General features: G+C 49.2%; 1 protein-coding gene across 5 annotated transcripts in view; it reads left to right on the top strand.

Moving 5' to 3' along the window:
• The first annotated feature begins 24890 nt into the window (after positions 1–24890).
• ACACB (acetyl-CoA carboxylase beta) overlaps positions 24891–26315 on the top strand; it is a 469976-nt gene continuing 468551 nt past the window's right edge. For 2 of the 5 annotated variants that reach the window (XM_063913244.1, XM_063913242.1), the window contains exon 1: positions 24891–25101. The gene's annotated coding sequence lies outside the window, so the exon portion shown is untranslated. The remainder of the gene's footprint in view (positions 25102–26315) is intronic. The other 3 variants (XM_063913246.1, XM_063913245.1, XM_063913243.1) reach the window with 2 other exon arrangements.

Below are 26315 nucleotides of genomic sequence, written 5' to 3'. Positions count from 1 at the left end.
TGCTTCGAAACCAACCAGTGCTGATTCAGTCAGACAACATCACGGCAGTGGCCCATGTGAACCACCAGGGCGGCACAAGAAGCAGGGTGGCAATGGCAGAAGCCACCAGGATTCTTTGTTGGGCGGAGAATCACGTACTAGCAGTGTTCATTCCGGGAGTGGACAACTGGGAAGCAGACTTCCTCAGCAGGCATGACCTCCACCCGGGAGAGTGGGGACTTCATCAAGAAGTCTTCACGCAGATTGCAAATCGATGGGAACTGCCACAGGTGGACATGATGGCGTCCCATCTCAACAAAAAGCTAAAAAGACATTGCGCCAGGTCAAGGGACCCTCAGGCGATAGCTGTGGACGCACTAGTAACACCGGGGGTGTTCCAGTCGGTCTATGTGTTTCCTCCTCTTCCTCTCATACCAAAGGTGCTGAGAATTGTAAGAAAAAGAGGAGTGAGAACAATACTCATTGTTCCGGATTGGCCAAGAAGGACTTAGTACCCGGAATTGCAAGAAATGCTCACAGAGGACCCGTGGCATGGCGGTTGAACGCCGGATCCTAGCGGAAAAAGGCATTCCGGATGAAGTTATTCCTACGCTGATAAAGGCTAGGAAGGATGTGACAGCAAAGCATTATCACCGTATATGGCGAAAATATGTTGCTTGGTGTGAGGCCAGGAAGGCCCCTACAGAGGAATTCCAGCTGGGTCGATTCCTGCACTTCCTACAGTCAGGAGTGACTATGGGCCTGAAATTAGGGTCCATAAAGGTCCAGATTTCGGCCCTATCCATTCTCTTCCAAAAAGAACTGGCTTCACTGCCTGAGGTTCAGACGTTTGTTAAGGGAGTGCTGCATATTCAGCCCCCTTTTGTGCCACCAGTGGCACCTTGGGATCTTAACGTGGTGTTGAGTTTCCTGAAATCCCACTGGTGCGAGCCACTTAAGACCGTGGAGCTAAAGTATCTCACGTGGAAAGTGGTCATGCTGTTGGCCTTAGCGTCGGCTAGGCGTGTGTCAGAATTGGCGGCTTTGTCATGTAAAAGCCCCTATCTGGTTTTCCATATGGATAGGGCAGAATTGCGGACTCGTCCGCAATTTCTGCCAAAGGCGGTGTCATCCTTTCATTTGAACCAACCTATTGTGGTGCCTGCGGCTACTGGTGGCTTGGAGGATTCCAAGTTGCTTGACGTAGTCCGGGCTTTGAAGATTTATGTGACCAGAACGGCTGGAGTCAGGAAGACTGACTTGCTGTTTGTCCTGTATGCATCCAACAAGCTGGGTGCTCCTGCTTCAAAGCAAACCATTGCTCGCTGGATCAGCAGGCTCATTCTGCGACTGGATTGCCGCATACAAAATCAGTGAAAGCCCATTCCACAAGAAAGGTGGGCTCTTCTTGGGCGGCTGCCCGAGGGGTCTCGGCATTACAGCTTTGCCGAGCTGCTACTTGGTCGGGTTCAAACACATTTGCAAAGTTCTACAAGTTTGATACCCTGGCTGAGGAGGACCTTGAGTTTGCCCATTCGGTGCTGCAGAGTCATCCGCACTCTCCCGCCCGTTTGGGAGCTTTGGTATAATCCCCATGGTCCTTATGGAGTCCCCAGCATCCACTAGGATGTTAGAGAAAATAAGATTTTACTCACCGGTAAATCTATTTCTCGTAGTCCGTAGTGGATGCTGGGCGCCCGTCCCAAGTGCGGACTTTCTGCAATACGTGTATATAGTTATTGCTTACTAAAGGGTTATGTTATGTGGCATCAGTTGAGTGATGCTTGTTTGTTGTTCATACTGTTAACTGGGTAAGTTTATCTCGAGTTATACGGTGTGATTGGTGTGGCTGGTATGAGTCTTACCCTGGATTCCAAAATCCTTTCCTTGTAGTGTCAGCTCTTCCGGGCACAGTTTCCTTAACTGAGGTCTGGAGGAGGGGCATAGAGGGAGGAGCCAGTGCACACCAGGTAGTACTAAATCTTTCTTTAGAGTGCCCAGTCTCCTGCGGAGCCCGTCTATTCCCCATGGTCCTTACGGAGTCCCCAGCATTTACTACGGACTACGAGAAATAGATTTACCGGTGAGTAAAATCTTATTATTTCTAGGTTGCACTAACCCAAAGGATACAGCCTGGGTCTTCAAGGAATATTTTCATATGACGAGATCTTTTTTTTTTCTTCCCGTTTCCTTCCCATCTGTAGCTGCATTGATTACCGCCTCCAATTCTGGATCAGGGAGGGCCTTTACAGACACACCAGCAAAGACGGGGACCTTTTGGAAGTATTGACAACTCGCCAGTATTTGAGCCAGAAGACTTTGCATCCAAATTCTCAACTGGTTGAGAATGTGGCTGCGAGTCTACCTAAACCAAGAATCACATACTCTGGTGTAGATAGGTGTAGCAGCTCTGACTTTGAGTGCCATTTTGCAACTCCTGTCCTGAACCAAGTATCCAAAATAGTCTATTTAAAAGACTGCTTATGGGACAAGAAGTGGGGTACTATTGGATAACTAAGAGACTGGAGGGTCCACGTCCAATTTTCTTGGAAATAAGGTGAAGGGGCTCCAAAATGATTTTATCAGGGCCATAACTAGAGGTTGGCCAGGGGCTCTGGACGTAGAGGGGCACCATAGACAAAACCACGGCAGTCCTCCTGGCCTGACAATCAATGGGATTACAATGCCAAGCCATCCATGCCCCTCCGAGCATTATAAATGATGTAGGGGTACCCACCTACCTCCTTCACCTGCCTTCATAGTGAGGACAGGAGTCAAGACTTGAGCTGCTGCAGCATTCATTGCTGAAATTAGCAAAAAATACGGGGCGGGCGGGCGGGGGGGGGGTTAGTGTAGCATATAATTAGGAGGCAATGTCCTAACGTGATGTGGGGCATACATAGTGAAGTGGCAGCATGCATAGTATGGTATATCATTGAAACACTTTACTGTCATGGTTGGATCACATGCAATTGCTCCACCCCACTGTGCCCGTGTTTGCAGCCCCTGTGTATGTGAAAAGTAGGGTAAAATATTAAAGGGTAATAATGAATAAGCATGTACTTAGGGGCATTTAATTAGATTTTTCTCTAACGTCCTAGTGGATGCTGGGGACTCCGTAAGGACCATGGGGATAGACGGGCTCTGCAGGAGACATGGGCACTTTAAGTAAGAATTTAGGTTCTGGTGTGCACTGGCTCCTCCCTCTATGCCCCTCCTCCAGACCTCAGTTTGATACTGTGCCCAGACGAGCTGGGTGCTTTTCAGTGAGCTCTCCTGAGTTTGCTGAGAGAAAGTATTTTGTTAGGTTTTTTATTTTCAGGGAGCTCTGCTGGCAACAGACTCCCTGCATCGTGGGACAGAGGGGAGAGAAGCAGCCCTACTCTCTGAAGCTAGGTCCTGCTTCTTAGGCTACTGGACACCATTAGCTCCAGAGGAATCGTACGCAGGATCTCACCCTCGCCGTCCGATCCCAGAGCCACGCCGCCGTCCCCCTTGCAGAGCTGGAAGACAGAAGCCGGGTGAGTATGAGAAGCAAAGAAGACTTCACAGGCGGCAGAAGACTCCGCTCTTCACTGAGGTAACGCACAGCACTGCAGCTGTGCGCCATTGCTCCCACACACCTCACATACTCCGGTCACTGTAAGGGTGCAGGGCGCAGGGGGGGGGGGGGGCGCCCTGGGCAGCATTTGGGGCCTCTTTTGGCAAAAGTTAAACATATATACAGCTGGACACTGTATATATGTATGAGCCCCCGCCAAAAATTGCATATTTAAGCGGGACAGAAGCCCGCCGCCGAGGGGGCGGAGCTTCTTCCTCAGCACTCACCAGCGCCATTTTTTCTCCACAGCTCCGCTGAGAGGAAGCTCCCCAGGCTCTCCCCTGCAGATACACGGTAGAAGAGGGTAAAAAGAGAGGGGGGGCACATAATTAGGCACAAAAAACAATATATAAACAGCAGCTACTGGGTTAACATTAAGTTACTGTGTTATTCCTGGGTTTATAGCGCTGGTGTGTGTGCTGGCATACTCTCTCTCTGTCTCTCCAAAGGGCCTTGTGGGGGAACTGTCTTCAAAAAGGGCATTCCCTGTGTGTGTGGTGTCGGTATGCTTGTGTCGACATGTCTGATGAGGAAGGCTATGTGGAAGCAGAGCGGGAGCAAATGAATGTGGTGTCTCCGCCGACGGCGCCGACACCTGATTGGATGGATATGTGGAAGGTTTTAAATGATAATGTTAATTCCTTGCATAATCTCCTCCCAGTCTTCCAACCCCCGGTGCCTCTTTGCCACTCTCAACTCACTCTGCCCACCTCCACCTCGTCTCCCTTCCTCACTCTCTGCTCTTGACTTTGCCACTTACTTCACATCCAAAATTGACTCCATACGTCAGGACATCACATCACACCAGACCATCAGTAACCAGCTTTCTCCCATCCCTTACCAACCCTCCCCATCCCTCGCACCTACTCTGACATCTTTCTCCCATGCATCTGGAGAGGAAGTCATGGCCCTCATTCGTTCCTGTCCCCTCACCACCTCCCCACTTGACCCTATCCCCTCCCGCCTCCTCCGCTACCTCTCTCCTTCTGCTTGTTCCCATCTTTCCCACCTTCTCAATCTGTCCCTCTCATCAGGCACTGTCCCCTCTGCCTTCAAGCATGCACTCATCTCTCCTATTCTTAAAAAACCTACACTTGATCCAAACACTCTCTCCAACTACCGACCCATCTCTCTCCTCCCTTTTGCCTACAAACTCCTTGAGCGTATTGTCTACAACCGCCTTACTTCCTTTCTTTCCTCACACTCACTGCTTGACCCATTCCAGTCTGGCTTCCGTCCTCTCCACTCCACTGAAACTGCCCTTACAAAAGTATGCAATGACCTCCATGCTGCTAAATCTAAGGGACACTACTCTATACTTATTCTACTTGATCTCTCTGCTGCTTTTGACACTGTGGACCATCCTCTCCTACTGCAAATTCTTCACTCCATTGGTCTGCGTGACACTGCCCTCTCTTGGCTGTCTTCCTACCTTTCTGACCGTTCTTTCTCTGTCTCCTCTCATGACTGCACCTCCCCCTCACTTCCACTAACTGTAGGGGTACCCCAAGGTTCTGTCCTTGGTCCTCTTCTCTCTCTATACGTCCTCACTAGGTAAGCTCATTAGTTCTTTTGGTTTCCAATATCATCTCTATGCTGATGACACCCAAATCTATCTTTCCTCTCCAGACCTCTCCCCTGCTCTCCTCACTGGTATCTCCAACTGTCTCTCTGCTACCTCTTCCTGGATGTCCCAGCGCTTTCTTAAACTTAACATGTCTAAGACAGAGCTGATCATCTTTCCTCCCTCCCGCATAACCTCACCTCCTACAATCTCATTATCTATTGATGGCACTACTATCTCCTCTAGCCTCCAAGTGCGCTGTCTTGGAGTAATCCTTGACTCCTCCCTCTCCTTCAAACCACACATTCAGCACCTCTCACAAACCTGCCATTTTCATCTAAAAAATATTTCCAGGATCAGATCCTTTCTGACCCAGGATGCTACTAAGACTCTTATCCACTCACTGGTCATCTCCAGACTGGACTACTGTAATCTGCTCCTGACTGGCATTCCTGACAAATACCTCTCTCAACTCCAATCTATCCTCAATGCTGCTGCTCGGCTCATCTTCCTCACCAAACACACTACGTCCACCTCTCCTCTCTTACTAGACCTTCACTGGCTCCCCTTCCCTTTCAGAATCCATTTCAAGCTTCCCACACTCGCTTACAAAGCCCTCACCCACTCCTCTCCCATCTACATCTCTGACCTTATCTCCCTTTACACTCCCACCAGTCCTCTTCGCTCTGCTAATGCACGCCGACTCTCCTGCCTACGGATTACTTCCTCCCACTCCTACCTCCAAGATTTTTCACGTGCTGCACCACTTCTTTGGAATTCCCTACCTCTCCCCCTCAGACTCTCCACCTCTCTACAAAACTTCAAACGATCTCTCAAGACCCATTTCTTCACCAAACCCAGCCAAATCTCATCCTAACCCTCTGTTCTACGCTCTCTATGTACCCCATCTGTGTCACCCCTGTCTGTCTACCACTTCCCTTTAGAATGTAAGCTCTCACGAGCAGGGCCCTCTTCCCTCATGTGCTTATCCTTTCTTACTTTAATAATCTTCAACTGCACCACATCCAGCAGTCTTCTGCCACCTGATACTTATTCCAATGTCATCTGCTGATGTAACTATGTTTATTTACCCTGTACCAGGGACGTGCAGTCAGGGGAGGCAGTGCCTCCCCTGTCATAATAATTAAAATAATAAAAAGATATTTATAACAGAGTCTGTGATAAATATCTTCTTTTATTATTTTCATAATCTCTCCCTCTCCCCCACCCCCCCCCACCCCCCCCCCCCCCCCCGTGAAAATGTTGGGCTGGGAGGCAGCGGGAGAGGTGCCTCCCGCACCTAACATTAAAGTCCGGGCAGCGGGGGGGTGGGCAGGGGGCGGGGCGCTGCAATGGGCTGTGAAAGCCCATTGAGAAAGTATAGGGAAGCGGCACCTATACTGATGCCGCAATGACATTGGCGTGCATTCAGCCCTGACGAATGCACGCCCCTGTCACTGCCCCAGATGTGATTGGGCCAGCGGATCCAGTGCTGGATCCGCTGTCCAATCAATAGCGAGCCCCCTTCCCGGCTGCAGCAGGCGCCGTGGGCTGTGTGGGCGCCCGCTGCAGCCGGCCCCGCTGACTGACTGACAACAGGGGTCATAATTGACCCCTAGTGTCTGAGTGGCGCTACAGTGGGAGAGACGTCATGAGTCATGACGTCTCTCCCATAGTACAGCAGAGAGGAGCCGGCGGCCGGAGACGGAGGACGGCACTGCAGGAGCTGTAAGTATGTTTTTTTTTTTTTTTTTATATATGTGTGTGATTGAGGCGCAGCTATGGCGGCACAATTACCAGGGGCGCAGCAACGGGGGCACAACTACCAGGGGCGCAGCTACGGGGGCACAATTACCAGGGGCGCAGCAACGGGGGCACAACTACCAGGGGCGCAGCTATGGGGGCACAATTACCAGGGGCGCAGCTATGGGGGCACAACTACCAGGGGCGCAGCAACGGGGGCACAACTACCAGGGGCGCAGCAACGGGGGCACAACTACCAGGGGCGCAGCAACGGGGGCACAACTACCAGGGGCGCAGCTACGGGGGCACAATTACCAGGGACGCAGCTAGGGGGGCACAATTACCAGGGGCGCAGCAACGGGGGCACAACTACCAGGGGCGCAGCTATGGGGGCACAATTACCAGGGGCGCAGCTATGGGGGCACAATTACCAAGGGCGCAGCTATGGGGGCACAATTACCAGGGGCGCAGCAACGGGGGCACAACTACCAGGGGCGCAGCAACGGGGGCACAACTACCAGGGGCGCAGCAACGGGGGCACAACTACCAGGGGCGCAGCAACGGGGGCACAACTACCAGGGGCGCAGCTACGGGGGCACAACTACCAGGGGCGCAGCTACGGGGGCACAACTACCAGGGGCGCAGCTAGGGGGGCACAATTACCAGGGGCGCAGCAACGGGGGCACGACTACCAGGGGCGCAGCTATGGGGGCACAATTACCAGGGGCGCAGCTACGGGGGCACAACTACCAGGGGCGCAGCTACGGGGGCACAACTACCAGGGGCGCAGCAACGGGGGCACAACTACCAGGGGCGCAGCTACGGGGGCACAATTACCAGGGGCGCAGCAACGGGGGCACAACTACCAGGGGCGCAGCTACGGGGGCACAATTACCAGGGGCGCAGCTAGGGGGGCACAATTACTAGGGGCGCAGCTAGGGGGGCACAATTACCAGGGGCGCAGCAACGGGGGCACAACTACCAGGGGCGCAGCTATGGGGGCACAATTACCAGGGGCGCAGCTACGGGGGCACAATTACCAGGGGCGCAGCTACGGGGGCACAACTACCAGGGGCGCAGCAACGGGGGCACAACTACCAGGGGCGCAGCAACGGGGGCACAGCTACCAGGGGCGCAGCAACGGGGGCACAACTACCAGGGGCGCAGCTACGGGGGCACAACTACCAGGGGCGCAGCTACGGGGGCACAATTACCAGGGGCGCAGCAACGGGGGCACAACTACCAGGGGCGCAGCTACGGGGGCACAACTACCAGGGGCGCAGCTACGGGGGCACAATTACCAGGGGCGCAGCAACGGGGGCACAATTACCAGGGGCGCAGCAACGGGGGCACAACTACAAGGGGCGCAGCAACGGGGGCACAACTACAAGGGGCGCAGCTACGGGGGCACAACTACAAGGGGCGCAGCTACGGGGGCACAACTACAAGGGGTACGGGGGCACAACTACCAGGGGTGCAGCTACGGGGGCACAACTACAAGGGGCGCAGCTACAGGTGGCACAGCAACTGGGGATACAGCTACAAGGGGCACAGCAACTGCGGGCACAACTACAAGGGGCACAGCAACTGGGGGCACAGCTACAAGGGGCACAATTATAGGGGGCACAGCCACAAGGGGCACAACTACTGGGGGCAATGCTACAGGGGGCACAACTACTCAGGGCACTGCTACAAGGGGCACAGCTACAGGGGGCACAACTACTGGGCGCACAGCGACTGGGGGCACAACTACAGGAGTCACAACTACTCGGGGCACTGCTACAGGGGGCGCTGCAACAGTGGGGAAAGCTACTAGGGTCACAGCTAGAGGGATCACAACTACTGAGGGGCACAGCTACTAGGCTCATAACTATTGGGGGCGCCTGCTCCATCCTGCCAGCCGACAGCAGCAACTGGGGGCACAGCTACAGGGGGCACAGCAACTGGGGACACAGCTGCAAGGGGCACAGCAACTGGGGGCACAACTACAAGGGGCACAGCTACAGGGGGCACAGCCACAAGGGGCACAGCTACTGGGGGCAAAGCTACAGGCCAGCCGGCATCAGCACTCTCCCCTGTCTGTGCTAACGTCTTCTCGCGTCAGCGAGTACATAATAATCATTCATCTCTCTCTCTCTCTCTCTCTCTCTCTCTCTCTCTCTCTCTCCTCCTTTGGATTACTTCGTTTGTAAGTATAATTTTCATTTTTACAGGTACCCCTATTGGATTCTACTGGAGAAGTGGACGTGACCGGCGTGGGATGTAGGTAAGTAATCTCTCTCTCATTTTTACAGGAACCACCTATTGGATTCTACTGGACAAGTGGACGCGACCGGCGTGGGATGTAGGTAAGTATGTGTGAGTGTGTAAGTGTGTTTTAATAAATTTTTACTTTCACGGTGTGTGTGTTGTGTTTTTATTTGGGTATTTCTCTAACGTCCTAAGTGGATGCTGGGGACTCCATCAGGACCATGGGGAATAGCGGCTCCGCAGGAGACAGGGCACAAAAATAAAGCTTTAGGATTAGGTGGTGTGTACTGGCTCCTCCCCCTATGACCCTCCTCCAAGCCTCAGTTAGGTTTTTGTGCCCGTCCGAGCAGGGTGCAATCTAGGTGGCTCTCTTAAAGAGCTGCTTAGAAAAAGTTTTTTAGGTTTTTTATTTTCAGTGAGTCCTGCTGGCAACAGGCTCACTGCATCGAGGGACTTAGGGGAGAGAATTTCAACTCACTTGCGTGCAGGATGGATTGGATTCTTAGGCTACTGGACACCATTAGCTCCAGAGGGAGTCGGAACACAGGTCTCACCCTGGGGTTCGTCCCGGAGCCGCGCCGCCGACCCCCCTTACAGATGCTGAAGATTGAAGGTCCGGAAACAGGCGGCAGAAGACTCTTCAGTCTTCATGAAGGTAGCGCACAGCACTGCAGCTGTGCGCCATTGTTGTCACACACTTCACACCAAGCGGTCACGGAGGGTGCAGGGCGCTGCTGGGGGCGCCCTGGGCAGCAATATTTTAATACCTTATGGCAAAAGAATACATCACATATAGCCATTAAGGCTATATGTATGTATTTAACCCATGCCAGTTATCTAAAACTACGGGAGGAAAGCCCGCCGAAATAGGGGGCGGGGCTTATTCTCCTCAGCACACAGCGCCATTTTCCTGCTCAGCTCCGCTGTGAGGAAGGCTCCCAGGACTCTCCCCTGCACTGCACTACAGAAACAGGGTAAAACAGAGAGGGGGGGCATTTTTTGGCGATATATTGGATATATTTAAGCTGCTATAAGGAACAACACTTATATAAGGTTGTTCCCATATATATTATAGCGCTTGGGTGTGTGCTGGCAAACTCTCCCTCTGTCTCCCCAAAGGGCTAGTGGGGTCCTGTCTTCGATAAGAGCATTCCCTGTGTGTCTGCTGTGTGTCGGTACGTGTGTGTCGACATGTATGAGGACGATGTTGGCGTGGAGGCAGAGCAATTGCCGATAATGGTGATGTCACCCCCCAGGGAGTCGACACCGGAATGGATGGCTTTGTTTATGGAATTACGTGATAATGTCAGCACATTACAAAAATCAGTTGACGACATGAGACGGCCGGCAAACCAGTTAGTACCTGCCCAGGCGTCTCAGACACCGTCAGGGGCTGTAAAGCGCCCTTTACCTCAGTCGGTCGACACAGACCCAGACACAGACACTGAATCTAGTGTCGACGGTGATGAAACAAACGTATTTTCAAGTAGGGCCACACGTTATATGATCACGGCAATGAAGGAGGCTTTGCATATCTCTGATACTGCAAGTACCACAAAAAGGGGTATTATGTGGGGGGTGAAAAAACTACCTGTAGTTTTTCCTGAATCAGAGGAATTAAATGATGTATGTGATGAAGCGTGGGTTAACCCAGATAGAAAAATGCTAATTTCAAAAAAGTTATTAGCATTATACCCTTTCCCGCCAGAGGTTAGGGCGCGCTGGGAAACACCCCCTAGGGTGGATAAGGCGCTCACACGCTTATCAAAACAAGTGGCGTTACCGTCTCCTGATACGGCCGCCCTCAAGGATCCAGCGGATAGGAGACTGGAAACTACCCTAAAAAGTATATACACACATACTGGTGTTATACTGCGACCAGCCATCGCCTCAGCCTGGATGTGCAGTGCTGGGGTTGTCTGGTTGGATTCCCTGACTGAAAATATTGATACCCTGGATAGGGACAGTATTTTATTGACTATAGAGCAATTAAAGGATGCTTTCCTTTATATGCGAGATGCGCAGAGAGATATTTGCACTCTGGCATCGAGAGTAAATGCGATGTCCATATCTGCCAGAAGGAGTTTATGGACGCGACAGTGGTCAGGTGATGCGGATTCCAAACGACATATGGAAGTATTGCCGTATAAAGGGGAGGAATTATTTGGCGTCGGTCTATCGGATCTGGTGGCCACGGCAACTGCCGGAAAATCCACCTTTTTACCTCAGACCCCCTCCCAACAGAAAAAGACACCGTCTTTTCAGCCGCAGTCCTTTCGGTCCTATAAGAACAAGCGGGCAAAAGGACAGTCATATCTGCCCCGAGGCAGAGGAAAGGGTAAGAGAGGGCAGCAAGCAGCTCCTTCCCAGGAACAGAAGCCCTCCGCGGGTTCTGCAAAGCCCTCAGCATGACGCTGGGGCTTTACAAGCGGACTCAGAAACGGTGGGGGGTCGACTCAAGAATTTCAGCGCGCAGTGGGCTTGCTCACAGGTGGACCCCTGGATCCTGCAGATAATATCTCAGGGTTACAGGTTGGAATTCGAGAAGTCTCCCCCTCGCCGGTTCCTAAAGTCTGCTCTGCCAACGTCTCCCTCAGACAGGGCGACGGTATTGGAAGCCATTCACAAGCTGTATTCTCAGCAGGTGATAGTCAAGGTACCCCTCCTACAACAGGGAAAGGGGTATTATTCCACACTATTTGTGGTACCGAAGCCGGACGGCTCGGTAAGACCTATTCTAAATCTGAAATCTTTGAACCTGTACATACAAAAATTCAAGTTCAAGATGGAGTCACTCAGAGCAGTGATAGCGAATCTGGAAGAAGGGGACTTTATGGTGTCCCTGGACATCAAGGATGCTTACCTGCATGTCCCAATTTGCCCTTCACATCAAGGGTACCTCAGGTTCGTGGTGCAAAACTGTCATTATCAGTTTCAGACGCTGCCGTTTGGATTGTCCACGGCACCTCGGGTCTTTACCAAGGTAATGGCCGAAATGATGATTCTTCTGCGAAGAAGAGGCGTATTAATTATCCCTTACTTGGACGATCTCCTGATAAGGGCAAGGTCCAGAGAACAGCTGGAGGATGGAGTAGCACTAACCCAACTAGTGCTGCAACAACACGGGTGGATTCTGAATTTTCCAAAATCTCAGTTGACCCCGACGACACGTCTGCTGTTCCTGGGAATGATTCTGGACACGGTTCAGAAAAAGGTGTTTCTTCCGGAGGAGAAAGCCAGGGAGTTATCCGAACTTGTCAGGAACCTCCTAAAACCAGGGACAGTGTCTGTGCATCAATGCACAAGAGTCCCGGGAAAGATGGTGGCTTCTTACGAAGCGATTCCATTCGGCAGATTCCACGCACGAACTTTTCAGTGGGATCTGCTGGACAAATGGTCCGGATCGCATCTGCAGATGCATCAGCGGATAACCTTATCGCCACGGACAAGGGTGTCTCTTCTGTGGTGGTTGAAGAGTGCTCATCTGTTAGAGGGCCGCAGATTCGGCATACAGGACTGGGTCCTGGTGACCACGGATGCCAGTCTGAGAGGCTGGGGAGCGGTCACACAGGGAAGAAACTTCCAGGGAGGGAGTATGGTCAAGCCTGGAGATGTCTCTTCACATAAATATACTGGAGCTAAGAGCGATTTACAATGCTCTAAGTCTGGCAAAACCCCTGCTTCAGGGTCAGCCGGTGTTGATCCAGTCGGACAACATCACGGCAGTCGCCCACGTAAACAGACAGGGCGGCACAAGAAGCAGGACAGCAATGGCAGAAGCTGCAAGGATTCTTCGCTGGGCGGAAGATCATGTGATAGCACTGTCAGCAGTATTCATTCCGGGAGTGGACAACTGGGAAGCAGACTTCCTCAGCAGACACGATCTACACCCGGGAGAGTGGGGACTTCATCCAGAAGTCTTCCACATGATTGTGAACCGTTGGGAAAAACCAATGGTGGATATGATGGCGTCCCGCCTCAACAAAAAACTGGACAGGTATTGCGCCAGGTCAAGAGATCCTCAGGCAATAGCTGTGGACGCTCTGGTAACACCGTGGGTGTTCCAGTCAGTGTATGTGTTCCCTCCTCTGCCTCTCATACCAAAAGTACTGAGAATTATACGGCAAAAGGGAGTAAGAACGATACTAGTGGCTCCGGATTGGCCAAGAAGAACTTGGTACCCGGAACTTCAAGAGATGCTCACGGAGGATCCGTGGCCTCTACCTCTAAGACGGGACCTGCTTCAGCAGGGACCGTGTCTATTCCAAGACTTACCGCGGCTGCGTTTGACGGCATGGCGGTTGAACGCCGAATTCTAAGGGAAAAAGGCATTCCGGAAGAGGTCATTCCTACACTGGTAAAAGCCAGGAAGGAGGTGACTGCACAACATTATCACCGCATTTGGAGAAAATATGTTGCGTGGTGTGAGGCCAGGAAGGCCCCCACGGAGGAATTTCAACTGGGTCGATTCCTACATTTCCTGCAAACAGGATTGTCTATGGGCCTCAAATTGGGGTCCATTAAGGTTCAAATTTTGGCACTGTCGATTTTCTTCCAGAAAGAATTGGCTTCAGTTCCTGAAGTCCAGACTTTTGTAAAAGGAGTACTACATATACAGCCCCCGGTTGTGCCCCCAGTGGCACCGTGGGATCTTAATGTAGTCTTGGATTTTCTCAAATCCCATTGGTTTGAGCCGCTCAAATCGGTGGAGTTGAAGTATCTTACATGGAAGGTAACCATGCTACTGGCCCTGGCTTCAGCCAGGAGAGTATCAGAATTGGCGGCTTTATCATATAAGAGCCCATATCTGATTTTCCATACGGACAGGGCAGAACTGCGGACGCGTCCTCATTTTCTGCCTAAGGTGGTGTCAGCGTTTCACCTGAACCAGCCTATTGTGGTGCCTGCGGCTACTAACGAGTTGGAGGATTCCAAGTTGTTGGACGTGGTCCGGGCATTGAAAATATATATTTCAAGAACGGCGGGAGTCAGAAAGTCTGACTCACTGTTTATATTGTATGCACCCAACAAGATGGGTGCTCCTGCTTCTAAGCAGACGATTGCTCGTTGGATTTGTAGCACAATTCAACTTGCACATTCTGTGGCAGGCTTGCCACAACCTAAATCTGTCAAGGCCCATTCCACAAGGAAAGTGGGCTCATCCTGGGCGGCTGCCCGGGGGGTCTCGGCATTACAACTCTGCCGAGCTGCTACTTGGTCAGGGGCAAACACGTTTGCTAAATTTTACAAATTTGATACCCTGGCTGAGGAGGACCTTGAGTTCTCTCATTCGGTGCTGCAGAGTCATCCGCACTCTCCCGCCCGTTTGGGAGCTTTGGTATAATCCCCATGGTCCTGACGGAGTCCCCAGCATCCACTTAGGACGTTAGAGAAAATAAGAATTTACTTACCGATAATTCTATTTCTCGTAGTCCGTAGTGGATGCTGGGCGCCCATCCCAAGTGCGGATTGTCTGCAATACTTGTACATAGTTATTGTTACAAACAAATTCGGGTTGTTATTGTTGTGAGCCGTCTGTTCAGAGGCTCCTACGTTTGTCATACTGTTAACTGGGTTCAGATCACAAGTTATACGGTGTGATTGGTGTGGCTGGTATGAGTCTTACCCGGGATTCAATATCCTTCCTTATTGTGTACGCTCGTCCGGGCACAGTATCCTAACTGAGGCTTGGAGGAGGGTCATAGGGGGAGGAGCCAGTACACACCACCTAATCCTAAAGCTTTATTTTTGTGCCCTGTCTCCTGCGGAGCCGCTATTCCCCATGGTCCTGACGGAGTCCCCAGCATCCACTACGGACTACGAGAAATAGAATTATCGGTAAGTAAATTCTTATTTTTTTGTTGTTGTAGAACTACAGGTACCAGCGGGCCCGTTATTTCCCCACATGCTGGTACTTGAGGTTCTCCAAGTACCAGCAAGCGGGGGAGGCTTGCTGGGCCTTGAAGCTCCACAACAAAAAACAATATTCTTTTTTTTACACACTTATGGCTATCAGCACGGCACCCACCGCCCAGGGGTGCTGGGGACAGACTCGGGCTTCACCCCTAGCCCTTGGGTGCCTGGAGGGGGGGAGACCCCTTGATTTAAGGGGTCCCCACTCCTCCAGGGAACCCCGGCCAGGGGTGACTAGTTGGGGGGGTAATGCCACGGCCACAGGGACCTACATAAATGTGTCCCCCGGCTGTGGCATTATGTCCCTGGCTAGTGGAGCCCGGTGCTGGTTTTAAAAATACGGGGGACCCCTACATCTTTTGTCCCCCGTATTTTTGGAACCAGGACCGGTCTAAGAGCCCGGTGCTGGTTGTCTAAATACGGGGAGCCCCTGTCCAATTTTTTCCCAGTATTTAAACAACCAGGACCGGCTCAAAGAGCCCGAGGCTGGTTATGCTTAGGAGGGGGGACCTCACACATTTTTTTTTTTTAATTTTTTAACCCATTCAGACCTTTCTCCATTAAGTTAATGGAAGCCCTGGACAACAAAATTGAATTCATGTCCTCCTCCCACTCCCTTCCCAAACACTAATTTTTATTTATTTTTCTATAAAAATGTACAATATATCACAAGTATGATGAGCAGGCAGGCAGCGGGCATTGGCGGCATCGGACTGAGATGCAAATTAGTGGCGGAGGGCTGGGTCAGTTGATGGTAGGCAAGTTTGTAAGCCATTGGCGGTGGCAGCAGACATTGGCTCAGAGGCAGTAGTGGGCATTGGCTCGGCGGCGGTAGGGGTAATCAGCAGGATCTGGCGGACATTATGGCTGCAGTGCCTCACCAGCCACTGACCTCACCGCACGCCACTGCCCTGTACTTGTCCTATACTGTCATCAACTGTAAGTTGCTGTTTTCCTGTTTGATTGTTTGTTTATGTATTCTGTAATTGGGTGCTGCGGAACCCTTGTGGCGCCATATAAAAAAAGGATAATAATAATAAAAAGCTGAAGCCTCAGGACAGTCAGGGTCCCAACCCGTGCCTGATCCTATGTCGCAGAGGCCGTCAGGGTCTCAGAAGCGCCCACTATCCCAAATTGTTGACACAGATACCGACATGGATTCTGACTCCAGTGTTGATTACGATGATGCAAAGTTACAGTCAAAATTGGCTAAATCCATCCGTTATATGATTATAGCAATTAAGGATGTGTTGCACATCACAGAGGAAATCCCAGTCCCTGACAAGAGGGTACATATGTATGGGGAAAAGCAGCCGGAGGTAACCTTTCCCCCCCTCACACGAGCTAAAGGAGTTATGTGAAAAGGCTTGGGAATCTCCAGATAAAAAACTGCAGATTTCCAAAAGGATTCTTATGGCGTATCCTTTCCAGCCAACGGACAGGTTACGCTGGCAATCCTCCCCTAAGGTGGACAAAGCTTTAACACGCTTATCCAAGAGGGTAGCCCTGCCGTCACAGGATACGGCTACCCTCAAAGATGCTGCGGATCGCAAACAGGAGGTTACCCTGAAGTCCATTTATACACATTCAGGTACCTTACTGAGGCCGGCGATCGTGTCGGCCTGGGTGTGTAGTGCTGTAGCAGCATGGACGGATACCGTGTCTGAGGAAATTGATACCTTAGACAAGGATACTATATTGTTGACCTTGGGGCATATTAAAGACGCTGTCCTATATATGAGAGATGCTCAAAGAGACATTAGTCTACTGGGTTCTAGAATAAATGCTATGTCAATTTCTGCCAGAAGGGTCCTGTGGACTCGGCAATGGACAGGTGATGCCGACTCAAAAAGGCATATGGAGGTTTTCCTTACAAGGGTGAGGAATTGTTTGGGGAGGGTCTCTCGGACCTGGTCTCCACAGCTACTGCTGGAAAGTCAAATTTTTTGCCATATGTTTCCTCACAGCCTAAGAGAGCACCGTATCATCAAATGCAGTCCTTTCGATCACAGAAAAACAAAGTCCGAGGTGCGTCCTTTCTTGCCAGAGGCAGGGGCAGAGGAAAGAAGCTGCACAACACAGCTAGTTCCCAGGAACAGAAGTCCTCCCCGGCCTCTACAAAATCCACCGCATGACGCTGGGGCTCCACAGGCGGAGCTAGGCCCGGTGGGGGCACGTCTTCGAAATTTCAGCCACAAGTTGGTTCACTCCCAGTTGGATCCCTGGGCAATAGATATTGTGTCTCAGGGATACAAGCTGGAATTCGAGGAGATGCCCCCGCACCGATACCTCAAATCGGCCCTGCCAGCTTCCCCCCACGAGAGGGAAATAGTGTTAACTGCAATTCACAAATTGTATCTTCAACAGGTGGTGGTCAAGGTTCCCCTCCTTCAACAAGGAAGGGGTTATTATTCGACCATGTTTGTAGTCCCGAAACCGGACGGTTCGGTCAGACCCATATTGAATTTAAAATCCCTGAACATATACCTGAAAAGGTTCAAGTTCAAGATGGAATCGCTGAGAGCGGTCATCGCAAGCCTGGAAGGGGGGGATTTTATGGTGTCTCTGGACATAAAGGATGCATACCTTCATGTCCCCATTTATCCACCTCATCAGGCGTACCTCAGATTTGTGGTACAGGATTGTCATTACCAATTTCAGACGTTGCCGTTTGGTCTCTCCACGGCACCGAGAATATTAACCAAGGTAATGGCGGAAATGATGGTACTCCTGCGGAAGCAAGGAGTCACAATTATCCCATACTTAGACGATCTCATAAAAGCGAGATCAAGAGAGCAGTTGTTGATCAGCGTAGCACTTTCTCTGGAAGAGTTACGGCAACACGGCTGGATTCTAAATATTCCAAAGTCGCAGTTGGTTCCTACGACTCGTCTGCCTTTCCTGGGCATGATTCTAGACACAGACCAGAAAAGGGTTTATCTCCCGATGGAGAAAGCTCAGGAACTCATGACACTGGTCAGGAACCTATTAAAACCAAAACAGGTGTCAGTGCATCACTGCACTCGTGTCCTGGGAAAGATGGTGGCATCATATGAGGCCATTCCCTTCGGCAGGTTCCATGCGAGGACTTTTCAATGGGACTTACTGGACAAGTGGTCCGGATCACATCTTCAGATGTATCGGTTAATCACCCTATCCCCCAGGGCCAGGGTGTCACTCCTGTGGTGGCTGCAGAGTGCTCACCTTCTCGAGGGCCGCAGATTCGGCATTCAGGACTGGGTCCTGGTGACCACGGACGCAAGCCTCCGAGGTTGGGGTGCAGTCACACGGAAGAAATTTCCAAGGTCTGTGGTCAAGTCAAGAGACTTGCCTTCACATCAACATCCTGGAACTAAGGGCCATATACAACGCCCTACGTCAAGCGGAGACCCTGCTTCGCGACCAACCGGTTCTGATTCAGTCAGACAACATCACCGCAGTGGCTCATGTAAACCGTCAAGGCGGCACAAGGAGCAGAGTGGCGATGGCGGAAGCCACCAGAATTCTTCGCTGGGCGGATAATCACGTAAGCAGTGTTCATCCCGGGAGTGGACAACTGGGAAGCAGACTTCCTCAGCAGACACAACCTCCACCCGGGAGAGTGGGGACTTCATCAGGAAGTCTTCGCACAGATTACAAGTCGGTGGGAACTGCCACAGGTGGACATGATGGCATCCCGCCTCAACAAAAAGCTACAGAGGGATTGCGCCAGGTCAAGTGACCCTCAGGCGATAGCTGTAGACGCCCTGGTGACACCGTGGGTGTTCCAGTCGGTCTATGTATTTCCTCCTCTTCCTCTCATACCCAAGGTGCTGAGGATAATAAGAAAAAGAGGAGTGAGAACAATACTCATTGTTCCAGATTGGCCACGAAAGACTTGGTATCCAGATCTGCAAGAAATGCTCACAGAGGACCCGTGGTCTCTTCCTCTAAGACAGGACTTGTTGCAACAGGGGCCCTGTCTGTTCCAAGACTTACCGTGGCTGCATTTGACGGCATGGCGGTTGAACGCCGGATCCTAGCAGAGAAAGGCATTCCGGATGAGGTCATTCCTACGCTGATAAAGGCTAGGAAGGACGTGACAGCTCAACATTATCACCGTTTATGGCGCAAATATGTTGCTTGGTGTGAGGCCAGGAATGCTCCTACGGAGGAATTCCAGCTGGGCCGTTTCCTTCACTTCCTACAGTCCAGAGTGAATTTGGGCCTAAAGTTGGGTTCCATTAAGGTCCAGATTTCGACCCTATCCATTTTCATTCAAAAGGAGTTGGCTTCTCTACCTGAAGTTCAGACGTTTGTAAAGGGAGTGCTGCATATTCACCCCCCTTTTGTGCCTCCAGTGGCACCTTGGGATCTTAACGTGGTGTTGAGTTTCCTGAAATCCCACTGGTTTGAACCACTCAAAACGGTGGAGTTGAAATATCTCACGTGGAAGGTGGTCATGCTATTAGCCTTGGCTTCGGCTAGGCGTGTGTCGGAGTTAGCGGCTTTGTCACATAAAAGCCCCTATCTGGTTTTCCATGCGGATAGAGCAGAATTGCGGACCCGTCCACAATTTCTGCCGAAAGTGGTTTCATCCTTTCATATAAACCAACCTATTGTGGTGCCTGTGGCTACTACTGACTTGGAGGATTCCGAGTTACTTGATGTGGTCAGGGCTTTGAAGGTTTATGTAGCCAGAACGGCTAGGGTCAGGAAAACAGTCTTTGTTTATCCTGTATGCTTCCAACAAGCTTGGTGCTCCTGCTTCAAAGCAAACTATTGCTCGCTGGATCTGTAACACGATTCAGCAGGCTCATTCTGCGGCTGGATTGCCGCTGCCAAAATCAGTTAAGGCCCATTCCACTAGGAAGGTGGGCTCTTCTTGGGCGGCTGCCTGAGGGGTCTCGGCATTACAGCTTTGCCGAGCGGCTACTTGGTCAGGTTCAAACACTTTTCCAAAGTTCTACAAGTTTGATACCCTGGCTGAGGAGGACCTTGTGTTTGCTCAATCGGTGCTGCAGAGTCATCCGCACTCTCCCGCCCGTTTGGGAGCTTTGGTATAATCCCCATGGTCCTTACGGAGTCCCCAGCATCCACTAGGACGTTAGAGAAAATAAGATTTTACTTACCGGTAAATCTATTTCTCGTAGTCCGTAGTGGATGCTGGGCGCCCGTCCCAAGTGCGGACTTCTTCTGCAATACTTGTATATAGTTATTGCTTCAATAAGGGTTAAGTTATGGTTGCATCAGGGTTTGACCTGATGCTCTGTTATTTGTCATACTGTTAACTGGTTGTTATCACATGTGTGGCTGGTATGAATCTTGCCCTGGATTACCAAAATCCTTTCCTTGTTCTGTCAGCTCTTCTGGGCACAGTTTCTCTAACTGAGGTCTGGAGGAGGGGCATAGAGGGAGGAGCCAGTGCACACCAGAACCTAAATTCTTTCTTAAAGTGCCCATGTCTCCTGCGGATCCTGTCTATCCTCATGGTCCTTACGGAGTCCCCAGCATCCACTACGGACTACGAGAAATAGATTTACCGGTAAGTAAAATCTTATTTTTTTTTTATATATATCGTGGGGTTGGGGAGGGGAGAATAAGTCATTCACTTTCCCAGGGGTGCCCAGGCTTCAAGTTATGTCATTGGCCTTTAGTCATAAAATATATAAATTCTTGATACGACTCGTGCATTCTTAATGTTGAGGATCACAAATATAAACATGAGGACTCATTGGATTCCAGAGGTGCTGTTACATTTTCTAAGGCCCCACTGCCATTGTTACTAAAGGAAGGGTTAATGATTAACCCAAAACATTCTCCAGGAACCGAATTGGAAGAGAGGTTTGTGCTTTGGGGAGCAAGGTGTCTGTTTATACTCGTCAGCCCTTTTGGGGATGCATTCTAAGACTTAAGAGGGATGCAGGTAATAATAAATTGTTACTGGAGGAGCAGAGGTGACCTTACCAGCTAGGTACTACTATGGCTCCCGGGAAGGCTTGATAGGCGAGTGGTATATTATCCAATGTAAGATGATGACAGGAGTGGATGGTTCTTTGCACTAGTCCTGTTTAAGGGTCTAATTCAGACCTGATAGCAGCTGCAAATTTGTTCTCTAATGGGCAAAACCATGTGCACTGCAGGGCTGGGGGCAGATGTGCAGAGAGTTAGATTTGGGTGGGTTATATTGTTTCTGTGCAGGGTAAATACTGGCTGCTTTATTTTTACACTACAATTTAGATTTCAGTTTCAACACACTCCACCCAAATCTAACACTCTGCCCCACCTACAGTGCACATGGTTTTGCCCATTCGAGAACAAATTTGCTGCTGTGATCAGGTCTGAATTAGGCCCAAAGAACTAAAATATATTTCACACAAATTTGCCGCTTATGGCATATTATCCTGTGCTAGTCTCAAAATTACAAGATTGAAAATATTGGTCATAGGGAACGCTGCCGATAACAACTAACTATAACATGGAAATAAAAAAAAATAAAAAGAGAATAGCAGTTGATCTAGGTGGTGCACTAAATACACTGCTCAAAACAATAAAGGGAACACTTAACCAACACAATGTAACTCCAAGTCAATCACACTTCTGTGAAATCAAACTGTCCACTTAGGAAGCAACACTGATTGACAATCAATTTCACATGCTGTTGTGCAAATGGAATAGACAACAGGTGGGAATTATAGGCAATTAGCAAGACACCCCCAATAAAGGAGTTGTTCTGCAGGTGGTGACCACAGACCGCTTCTCAGCTCCTATGCTTTCTGGCTGATGTTTTGGTCGCTTTTGAAAGCTGGCGGTGCTTTCACTCTAGTGGTAGCATGAGACTGAGTCTACAACCCACACAAGTGGCTCAGGTGGTGTAGCTCATCCAGGATGGCACATCAATGCCAGCTGTGGCAAGAAGGTTTGCTGTGTCTGTCAGCGTAGTGTCCAGAGCATGAAGGCACAACAGGAGGCAGGCCAGTACATCAGGAGACGTGGAGGAGGCCGTAGGAGGGCAACAACCGAGCAGCAGGACCACTACCTCCGCCTTTGTGCAAGGAGGAACAGGAGGAGCACTGCCAGAGCCCTGCAAAATGACCTCCAGCAAGCCACAAATGTGCATGTGTCTACTCAAACGATCAGAAACAGACTCCATGAGGGTGGTATGAGGGCCCGACGTCTACAGGTGGGGGTTGTGCTTACAGCCCAACACCGTGCAGGATGTTTGGCATTTGCCAGAGAACACCAAGATTTGCAAATTCGCCACTGGCGCCCTGTGCTCTTCACAGATGAAAGCAGGTTCTCACTGAGCACATGTGACAGAGTCTGGAGACGCCAAGGAGAACGTTCTGCTGCCTGCAACATCCTCCAGCATGACCGGTTTGGCAGTGGGTCAGTAATGGTGTGGGGTGGCATTTCTTTGGGGGGCCGCACAGCCCTCCATGTGCTCGCCAGAGGTAGCCTGACTGACATTAGGTACCGAGATGAGATCCTCAGACCCCTTGTGAGACCATATGCTAGTGCGGTTGGCCCTGGGTTCCTCCTAATGCAAGACAATGCTAGACCTCATGTGGCTGGAGTGTGTCAGCAGTTCCTGCAAGACGAAGGCATTGATGCTATGGACTGGCCCGCCAGTTCCCCAGACCTGAATCCAATTGAACACATCTGGGACATCATGTCTCGCTCCATCCACCAACGCCACGTTGCACCACAGACTGTCCAGAGTTGGCGGATGCTTTAGTCCAGGTCTGGGAGGAGATCCCTCAGGAGATCATCCGCCACCTCATCAGGAGCATGCCCAGACATTGTAGGGAGGTCATACAGGCACGTGGAGGTCACACACACTACTGAGCCTCATTTTGACTTGTTTTAAGGACATTACATCAAAGTTGGATCAGCCTGTAGTGTGTTTTTCCACTTTAATTTTGATTGACTCCAAATCCAGACCTCCATGGGTTAATAAATTTGATTTCCATTGATCATTTTTGTGTGATTTTGTTGTCAGCACATTCAACTATGTAAAGAACAAAATATTTAATAAGAATATTTCATTCATTCAGATCAAGGATGTGTTTTTTTAGTGTTCCCTTTATTTTTTTGAGCAGTGTATAATATAACATATTAGTCAGTTATAAAAGAATAAAAATCTTCCATGTTTAAGAGAAACAGCGAAGTAATGTTATAATATACAGAAAGTAAAAATAAATAGTATATAAAAACCTACTGTAATCTGTTTGTTTAAGCCCTTGTGTGTGTTGTTTACTTATTGGAAAAGTATGGTAGTTAGTCTATACATTTCAAAACCTAAAATCCATAGATAAGTTGTTTATTAGATATACATAAATTAGATTATAATTGAACAAATGTACTTTTAGGTAGTCTTTTACACTCCATAAGTAGGTGCAAAGACGTCCCAATATTATGATCTCTTCAAGTAATGCTTTGTGCAGTTTAAGTGTCTAACAGAAATCAGATGTAAAAGTGACTGCAGGAATCAATTTTATTATTTTGATTAAGAAGCTGTTCTGTAGGGGATAAACAGCATTGGGCCACAAATTTGACAGTGTGTATCAGCAAAAGGTGGTTATTTACAACGCGCTTGTATTTTGCCTGGCCCCACAAAATTTTGGCCAAATAATCAGGTAGCAAAGTGGGCACAAGCACTACATTTTGTCATTTTGAATAAGTAGCTGTAGTTTTGCAGGGGTTAAATAGCTTTGTCCCACAAATTTGACTGGGAAACAACATAAGGTGGTAATACAGGTTGAGTATCCCTTATCCAAAATGCTTGGGACCAGAGGTATTTTGGATATTGGATTTTTCCGTATTTTGGAATAATTGTATACCATAATGAGATATCATGGTGATGGGACCTAAATCTAAGCACAGAATGCATTTATGTTTCATATACACCTTATACACACAGCCTGAAGGTAATTGAAGCCAATATTTTTAATAACTTTGTGCATTAAACAAAGTGTGTGTACATTCACACAATTCATTTATGTTTCATATACACCTTATACACACAGCCTGAAGGTCATTTAATACAATATTTTTAATAACTGTGTATTAAACAAAGTTTGTTTACATTGAGCCATCAGAAAACAAAGGTTTCACTATCTCACTCAAAAAAGTCTGTATTTCGTAATATTCCGTATTTCGGAATATTTGGATATGGGATACTCAACCTGTATACATACAACCCCTTAGTATTTTGCCTGGACCAAAAGGTTTTGGGCAAGAAATCAGGTGGCAAAGTGGGCATAGTTATCAATTTGAATAGTTTGCAAAGGTACCTGTAGTTTTGCAAAAGTTAAATAGCGTTGGGCCACAAATTTGACAGTGGTATTCAACAGAAGGTGGTCATTTACATACAGCCCATTTGTATTTTGCCTGGAACAAAGAGGATGGTAAAGTGGGCACAATTCTGTTTAACCTTGCAAAACTACAGCTACTTATTCAAAATGATAAAATGTGGTGCTCTGGAGCATTCTGCCACCTGATTTCATGCCCTAACTCATGATGGGCCAGGATGAAATTCATTAAAATTTTGCTAAGGGACATCAGTGAACAGAGTTTAATTATGCCTTAAAAAAAGATGTTTTATGAATAAATAAGAAGCTAGCTTTAGCCTCTTGCCCATTTATCCGAAAGACTTAGCTATAAAAAAAACACTGGGCTTGGGCTTCAGCATGGCGCTTCGGACAAAGACGTAAATATCTGCACAGTGTGAGGCTCTGGGGGACGGGGCTGCTGGGATCAGTTCCTGTTGTCACAGTAACGTGGTGTAGCGCTCCTGTGCTCTGATTGGTGGCCTCAGACTGGAGTGAGGAGGAGGGGGGCGGGCTGCTACTGCTGCTGACAGTTTTGCTATGACAGTTGTTGTAGTAGTTGCTGCTGCAGCTCACATATAAGTTGGGAGATAACAGCAGCCGCACTGTTGAGTGGATGGATGGAAAGATGGCTTCATTATTGTGAATGGGACACAATATAAGGAGAAGGTATGCTTACAGCATATTGTCCACATGCAGAATTATCCACTAGGACTAGGCCATGCTTGCTTTATAGGACGGTAAGTGCCCTCCCATCACCACTGTTTTGTTATAACTGAATGTGATTATTTATATACATATATATATATATATATATATACACACACACACACACACTGCAGTAAGATGTTAGCCTCAGACGCTGCATCCATAAGCAAAGGACTTTTGGGGAAAGTATTTGTAGTTTAGAGACATTCAACACTTAGGGTGTGTACACACGGTGAGATAAATCTGTAAGATTTTGACTATATAGTCAAAATCTTATGAAAAGTTAGTGCATATCTCAAGGTGTTAGGCAGTTTGCGATACAGATTTGATCCCGATGCGCGCTCCCGTGGGGTCGGTATCGTAAGGCTAGATAGACTTTGCAGGCAAGTCAATCTGGACTATCTAGTGTACGATCTAGTATAAAGTATAGTCAAAATTGGCACTTAGTCAAAATCGTACATAGACAAAATCTCAAGCACAGTCAAAATCTGTACAATCTGTGCTATCTGGGATCTGGGGGAGTTCAAGGGAAATCGCATAGTCAAAATCGAACATAGCAGGGATCTCACTGTGTGTACACACCCTTAGGGGTCTATTTACTAAGCATTGTAGAGAGATATAACGTACCAACCAATCAGCTCCTACTTGCCATGTTACAGGCTATGTTTGAAAAATGACAGTAGGGAGCAGGCTGGTTGCTACTTTTATCTCTGTCCATGGCTTAGTAAATAGACCCTTAATCCACACATTAAATGTGTGTTACAGTAGACTATATGTTGCCCTTATTTACATCACGCCAGCATTTTTTAGTAAATATAGTTTGCAATAGTCATAGCATCCATGATAGAAACTTTCAAATATATCAAGGGTCTTAAAGTTCAGGAGGGAAACATTCTTCAAAGGAAAAGAAGTATTAGAACTCGAGGGCATACATTGAGACTGGAGGGGGGGAGGTTCAGGGGAAATTTAAGGAAAAATTACTTCACAGAAAGGGTAGTGGATAAGTGGAATAGCCTCCCATCAGAGGTGGTAGAGGCTAAGACTGTAGGCCAATTTAAACATGCTTGGGACAGGCATATGAATATCCTTACAAAGAATTAAGGTTAAAAAAGGGTTGAGATTGCCTAAAGGATAAAATAAAAAAGGGGCAGACTAGATGGGCCAAGTGGTTCTTATCTGCCGTCAAATTCTATGTTTCTATCCACAGACATGTAAGAATATATAACGTAATGTCTATGAACTATGT

This window comes from Pseudophryne corroboree, chromosome 1 (genome assembly GCF_028390025.1).
Source record: "Pseudophryne corroboree isolate aPseCor3 chromosome 1, aPseCor3.hap2, whole genome shotgun sequence".
NCBI classification, from domain to species: Eukaryota; Metazoa; Chordata; class Amphibia; order Anura; family Myobatrachidae; genus Pseudophryne; species Pseudophryne corroboree.
This window is presented reverse-complemented; position numbering and strand designations above follow the sequence as displayed.